The 5,554-nt window shown below is 54.7% G+C and overlaps 1 long non-coding RNA gene across 1 annotated transcript; it reads right to left on the reverse strand.

Moving 5' to 3' along the window:
• Window positions 1–1,500: 1,500 nt before the first annotated feature.
• Window positions 1,501–4,464, reverse strand: LOC140410126 (uncharacterized). The gene is made up of 2 exons (XR_011940505.1): window positions 4,339–4,464; window positions 1,501–2,292 (listed from the first exon to the last, which is right to left on the reverse strand). It is a non-coding gene; the product is annotated as an uncharacterized lncRNA (long non-coding RNA).
• Window positions 4,465–5,554: the final 1,090 nt, after the last annotated feature.

Consider the following 5,554-nt stretch of genomic DNA (forward strand, 5'->3'; position numbering starts at 1 on the left):
GATACAGGGCAGTGGAGAGAGTGGGGCAGTGGGATTAGTTTGGGGATTGATACAGGGCTGTGGGGAGAGAGTGGGGCAGTGGGATTAGTTTGGGGATTGATACAGGGCAGTGGAGAGAGTGGGGCAGTGGGATTAGTTTGGGATTGATACAGGGCAGTGGAGAGAGTGGGGCAGTGGGATTAGTTTGGGATTGATACAGGGCTATGGGGAGTGAGTGGGGCAGTGGGATTAGTTTGGGGATTGATACAGGGCTATGGGGAGAGAGTGGGACAGTGGGATTAGTTTGGGGATTGATACAGGGCTATGGGCAGAGAGCGGGGCAGTGGGATTAGTTTGGGGATTGATACAGGGCTATGGGGAGAGAGTGGGGCAGTGGGATTAGTTTGGGATTGATACAGGGCTATGGGGAGAGAGTGGGGCAGTGGGATTAGTTTGGGGATTGATACAGGGCAGTGGAGAGAGTGGGGCAGTGGGATTAGTTTGGGGATTGATACAGGGCTATGGAGAGAGAGTGGGGCAGTGGGATTAGTTTGGGGATTGATACAGGGCAGTGGAGAGAGTGGGGCAGTGGGATTAGTTTGGGGATTGATACAGGGCTATGGGGAGAGAGTGGGGCAGTGGGATTAGTTTGGGGATTGATACAGGGCAGTGGAGAGAGTGGGGCAGTGGGATTAGTTTGGGGATTGATACAGGGCTATGGGGAGAGAGTGGGGCAGTGGGATTAGTTTGGGGATTGATACAGGGCAGTGGAGAGAGTGGGGCAGTGGGATTAGTTTGGGGATTGATACAGGGCTATGGGGAGAGAGTGGGGCAGTGGGATTAGTTTGGGGATTGATACAGGGCTATGGAGAGAGAGTGGGGCAGTGGGATTAGTTTGGGGATTGATACAGGGCTATGGGGAGAGAGCGGGGCAGTGGGATTAGTTTGGGGATTGATACAGGGCTATGGAGAGAGAGTGGGACAGTGGGATTAGTTTGGGGATTGATACAGGGCTATGGGGAGAGAGTGGGGCAGTGGGATTAGTTTGTCGATTGATACAGGGCTATGGGGAGAGAGTGGGGCAGAGGGATTAGTTTGGGGATTGATACAGGGCTATGGGGAGTGAGTGGGCCAGTGGGATTAGTTTGGGGATTGATACAGGGCTATGGGGAGAGAGCGGGGCAGTGGGATTAGTTTGGGATTGATACAGGGCTATGGGGAGTGAGTGGGCCAGTGGGATTAGTTTGGGGATTGATACAGAGCTATGGGGAGAGAGCGGGGCAGTGGGATTAGTTTGGGGATTGATACAGGGCTATGGGGAGAGAGTGGGCCAGTGGGATTAGTTTGGGGATTGATACAGGGCAGTGGAAAGAGTGTGTCGGGTAGTTTGATTAAACGTGAGTTAGGAATGCTCTCTCATTGTCCTGTTAGTCGAATTCCCATCTCCCGCTGTCTCCTGTGAATGGCCGTCATGTTTAACAAGGTGTTCACCTCCTGTAATGACTGTGTCCAGCTTCCAAGTTTCACGTTAAAGGTTTATTGACATTTAATACAGGTGGTTTGACGGGTGCATTTGGAGCAATCCCTGACTAAAATATTCCAGTAAATACTGCTGAACAAAGTGACGAAATGTTAATCATTTCCCAGTGAAGCAGAGAGCCAATAAATGGAGCCGCTGGTGAATAAAGAACGTTTGACATGCAAATACCCAATCCCTCACTATCCTCGCTGTCCCTCACTGTCCTCACTGTCCCTCACTATCCTCATGCCCTCACTATCCTCATTGCCCTCCGTTGATCGGACACCCGCTAGGAAAGAGTCTCACCTCCTCAGTGACTCCATTAACACACGCACACTTACTCCTGTATAATACACAGTTGATAATTAACATATAATGTACACTCATCTACTACTAATCGCTACACTATTCCATTAACTATGATCTGCTCTCACTCACACTATCTTTCCTTCAGTCTGTCCTCTAGCTTTCTCCTCAACTTCTCACCCACGAGGCTCAGCATCAGTGTCTTATATAGATGTACATTTAGCTCCCTCTAGTGGTTGATTTTGACATAACATTACACCTTACAGTTCTGTACATTTATGATAATGTCGCACATGGAGATTCAGATCATCAGAAATCCACCTGCCGACGTTACAGACCACACACGCAAACACAGTCTACTGCAAGCCGATTAAACTGAACAACGTCCTGCATTTCCCTGGAACCGGGTGCGTCCTGCATCATTTGGTGGGCACCGACGTACCGATGGTTGGGCTTTCCGAGTTGGGATTGACGACCACCACCACAGGCTGGAATAACAGGGGAGAGAGGGATATCAACAACTGAAGGCAAATGGTCGCCACTGAATGAACTCACGTCCAGATATTCAGGTGTGTCAGAGGGCCTGAGTGTGAACAGCATTTGACTGTGTCTCAGCGTGAGTTTGTGCGAGTGATTGAGTGTGTGTGTTTGTGAGTGTGTATGAGTGAGTGCATCCGGGTGTGTGTGTGACTGTGTGTTTGAGTGCGTACAGGTGTGTGTGCGTAAGCGTACCTGAGTCTTTTATCAGGAATGTGGAATTGTGTGTGTGTGCAGGAGTGACTGTGCGTGGAATTGAGTGTGTGCATGTGGGAGTGTGTGTGCGTGGGAGTGTGTGTGTGCGTGGGATTGTGTGTGTGCATGGGCATGTGTGTGTGTGCGGGAGTGTGTGTGTGCATGGGCATGTGTATGTGTGCGTGGGATTGTGTGTGTGCATGGGCATGTGTGTGTGTGCGGGAGTGTGTGTGTGCATGGGCATGTGTGTGTGTGCGGGAGTGTGTGTGTGGAATTGTGTGTGAGGGCGGGTGTGTGCGTGCGCGTGGAACAGTGTGTGTGCATGGGATTGTGTGCATGTGGGAGTGTGTGTGCACGTGGGAGTGTGTGTGTGTGCGTGGGAGTGTGGGAATGTGTGTGTGGAATTGAGTGTGCATGGGCATGTGTGTGCGCATGGGACTGCGTGTGTGCATGAGAGTGTGTGTGTGTGCGCGGGAGTGTGTGTGCGCATGGGACTGTGTGTATGCATGGGAGTGTGTGTGTGTGCGCGGGAGTGTGTGTGCGCATGGGACTGTGTGTATGCATGGGAGTGTGTGTGTGTGCGCGGGAGTGTGTGTGCGCGGGAGTGTGATGTGTGCGTGGGAGTGTGTGTCTGTGCGGGAGTGTGTGTGTGCGTGGGAGTGTGTGTGTGCGCGGGAGTGTGTGTGCGCGGGAGTGTGATGTGTGCGTGGGAGTGTATGTCTGTGCGGGAGTGTGTGTGCGCGTGGGAGTGTGTGTCTGTGCGGGAGTGTGTGTGTGCGTGGGAGTGTGTGTGTGCACGGGAGTGCGTGTCTGTGCGGGAGTGTGTGTGCACGGGAGTGTGTGTGCGTGGGAGTGTGTGTCTGTGCGGGAGTGTGTGTGTGCGTGGGAGTGTGTGTGTGCGCGGGAGTGCGTGTGCGAACGGGTGTGTGTGTGTGCGCGGGACTGTGGGTGTGCGGAGTGGGTGTGCGCGCGGGAGCATGTGTGCACGCGGGAGTGTGTGTGCGAACGGGAGTGTGTCTGTGCGGAGTGGGTGTGTGCGCCCGCAGAGTGTGTGTGCGCGCGCAGGAGTCTGTCTGCGCGCGGGAGTGTGTATGCACGCGGGAGTGTGTGTCTGCGCGGGAGTGTGTATGCACGCGGGAGTGTGTGTCTGCGCGGGAGTGTGTATGCGCGCGGGCAATAGAGAGTGAGTGTGACAATGTGAGTGTGGAACATACCATGTTGGTGCTGGGGGTGGAGTGGGACATACCATGTTGGTGCTGGGGGTGGAGTGGGACATACCATGTTGGTGCTGGGGGTGGAGTGGGACATACCATGTTGGTGCTGGGGGGGGAGTGGGACATACCATGTTGGTGCTGGGGGGGGGAGTGGGACATACCATGTTGGTGCTGGGGGGGGGGAGTGGGACATACCATGTTGGTGCTGGGGGGGGGGGGAGTGGGACATACCATGTTGGTGCTGGGGGGGGGAGTGGGACATACCATGTTGGTGCTGGGGGGGGGGGGGAGTGGGACATACCATGTTGGTGCTGGGGGGGGAGTGGGACATACCATGTTGGTGCTGGGGGGGGGAGTGGGACATACCATGTTGGTGCTGGGGGGGAGTGGGACATACCATGTTGGTGCTGGGGGGGGAGTGGGACATACCATGTTGGTGCTGGGGGGGGAGTGGGACATACCATGTTGGTGCTGGGGGGGAGTGGGACATACCATGTTGGTGCTGGGGGGGGAGTGGGACATACCATGTTGGTGCTGGGGGGGGAGTGGGACATACCATGTTGGTGCTGGGGGGGGAGTGGGACATACCATGTTGGTGCTGGGGGTGCAGTACCGCAGCCCCTTACAGCAGTAGACAGAGATGACGATATTGAGAGCCAGACCACACACAGTGAACAGCAGCAAAATGGATTTCATCCCACGCAACAGGTTCTGGTAAAACAGAGAACAAAGAGTTAGTTCAGCTGGAATGTCGACAAGCAGAACACGGCCGGGAAACCACCTCCCTGAAACATCTGTGTCACCTCACACCGCCCCTCCCAATACCCAGGACAATCTCCGCCCGAAACACAACATTAACCATCACACCCCTTCCCTCCCAACAATACTCACTCCCAGCCTGACAATGCACCCATTCCAACATCCTTTCCGTACAAATCACTCCTCCAGCCCCTACAACCCTCCCTATCTCTGTAACCTCCCCCAGTCCCTACAACCCTCCCTATCTCTGTAACCTCCTCCAGCCTCAACAACCCTCCCTATCTCTGTAACCTCCCCCAGTCCCTACACCCCTCCCTATCTCTGTAACCTCCCCCAGTCCCTACAACCCTCCCTATCTCTGTAACCTCCCCCAGCCCCTACAACCCTCCCAATCTCTGTAACCTCCTCCAGTCCCTACAATCCTCCCTATCTCTGTAACCTCCTCCAGCCCCTACAACCCTCCCTATCTCTGTAACCTCCTCCAGCCTCAACAACCCTCCCTATCTCTGTAACCTCCTCCAGTCTCTACAACCATCCCTATCTCTGTAACCTCCTCCAGCCCCTACAAACCTCCCTATCCCTGTAACCTCCTCCAGCCCCCACAACCCTCCCTATCTCTGTAACCTCCTCCAGCCCCTACAAACCTCCCTATCTCTGTAACTTCCTCCAGCCCCTACACCCCTCCCTATCTCTGTAACCTCCTCCAGCCCTTACAACCCTCCCTATCATTGTAACCTCCTCCAGTCCCTACAACCCTCCCTACCTCTGTAACCTCCTCCAGTCCCTACACCCCTCCCTACCTCTGTAACCTCCTCCAGCCCCTACAACCCTCCCTATCTCTGTAACCTCCTCCAGCCCCTACACCCCTCCCTATCTCTGTAACCTCCTCCAGCCCCTACAACCCTCCCTATCTCTGTCACCTCCTCCAGCCCCTACACCCCTCCCTATCTCTGTAACCTCCTCCAGCCCCTACACCCCTCCCTATCTCTGTAACCTCCTCCAGCCCATACAACCCTCCCTATCTCTGTCACCTCCTCCAGCCCCT

This window comes from Scyliorhinus torazame, chromosome 4 (assembly GCF_047496885.1).
Source record: "Scyliorhinus torazame isolate Kashiwa2021f chromosome 4, sScyTor2.1, whole genome shotgun sequence".
Lineage (NCBI taxonomy): Eukaryota > Metazoa > Chordata > Chondrichthyes > Carcharhiniformes > Scyliorhinidae > Scyliorhinus > Scyliorhinus torazame.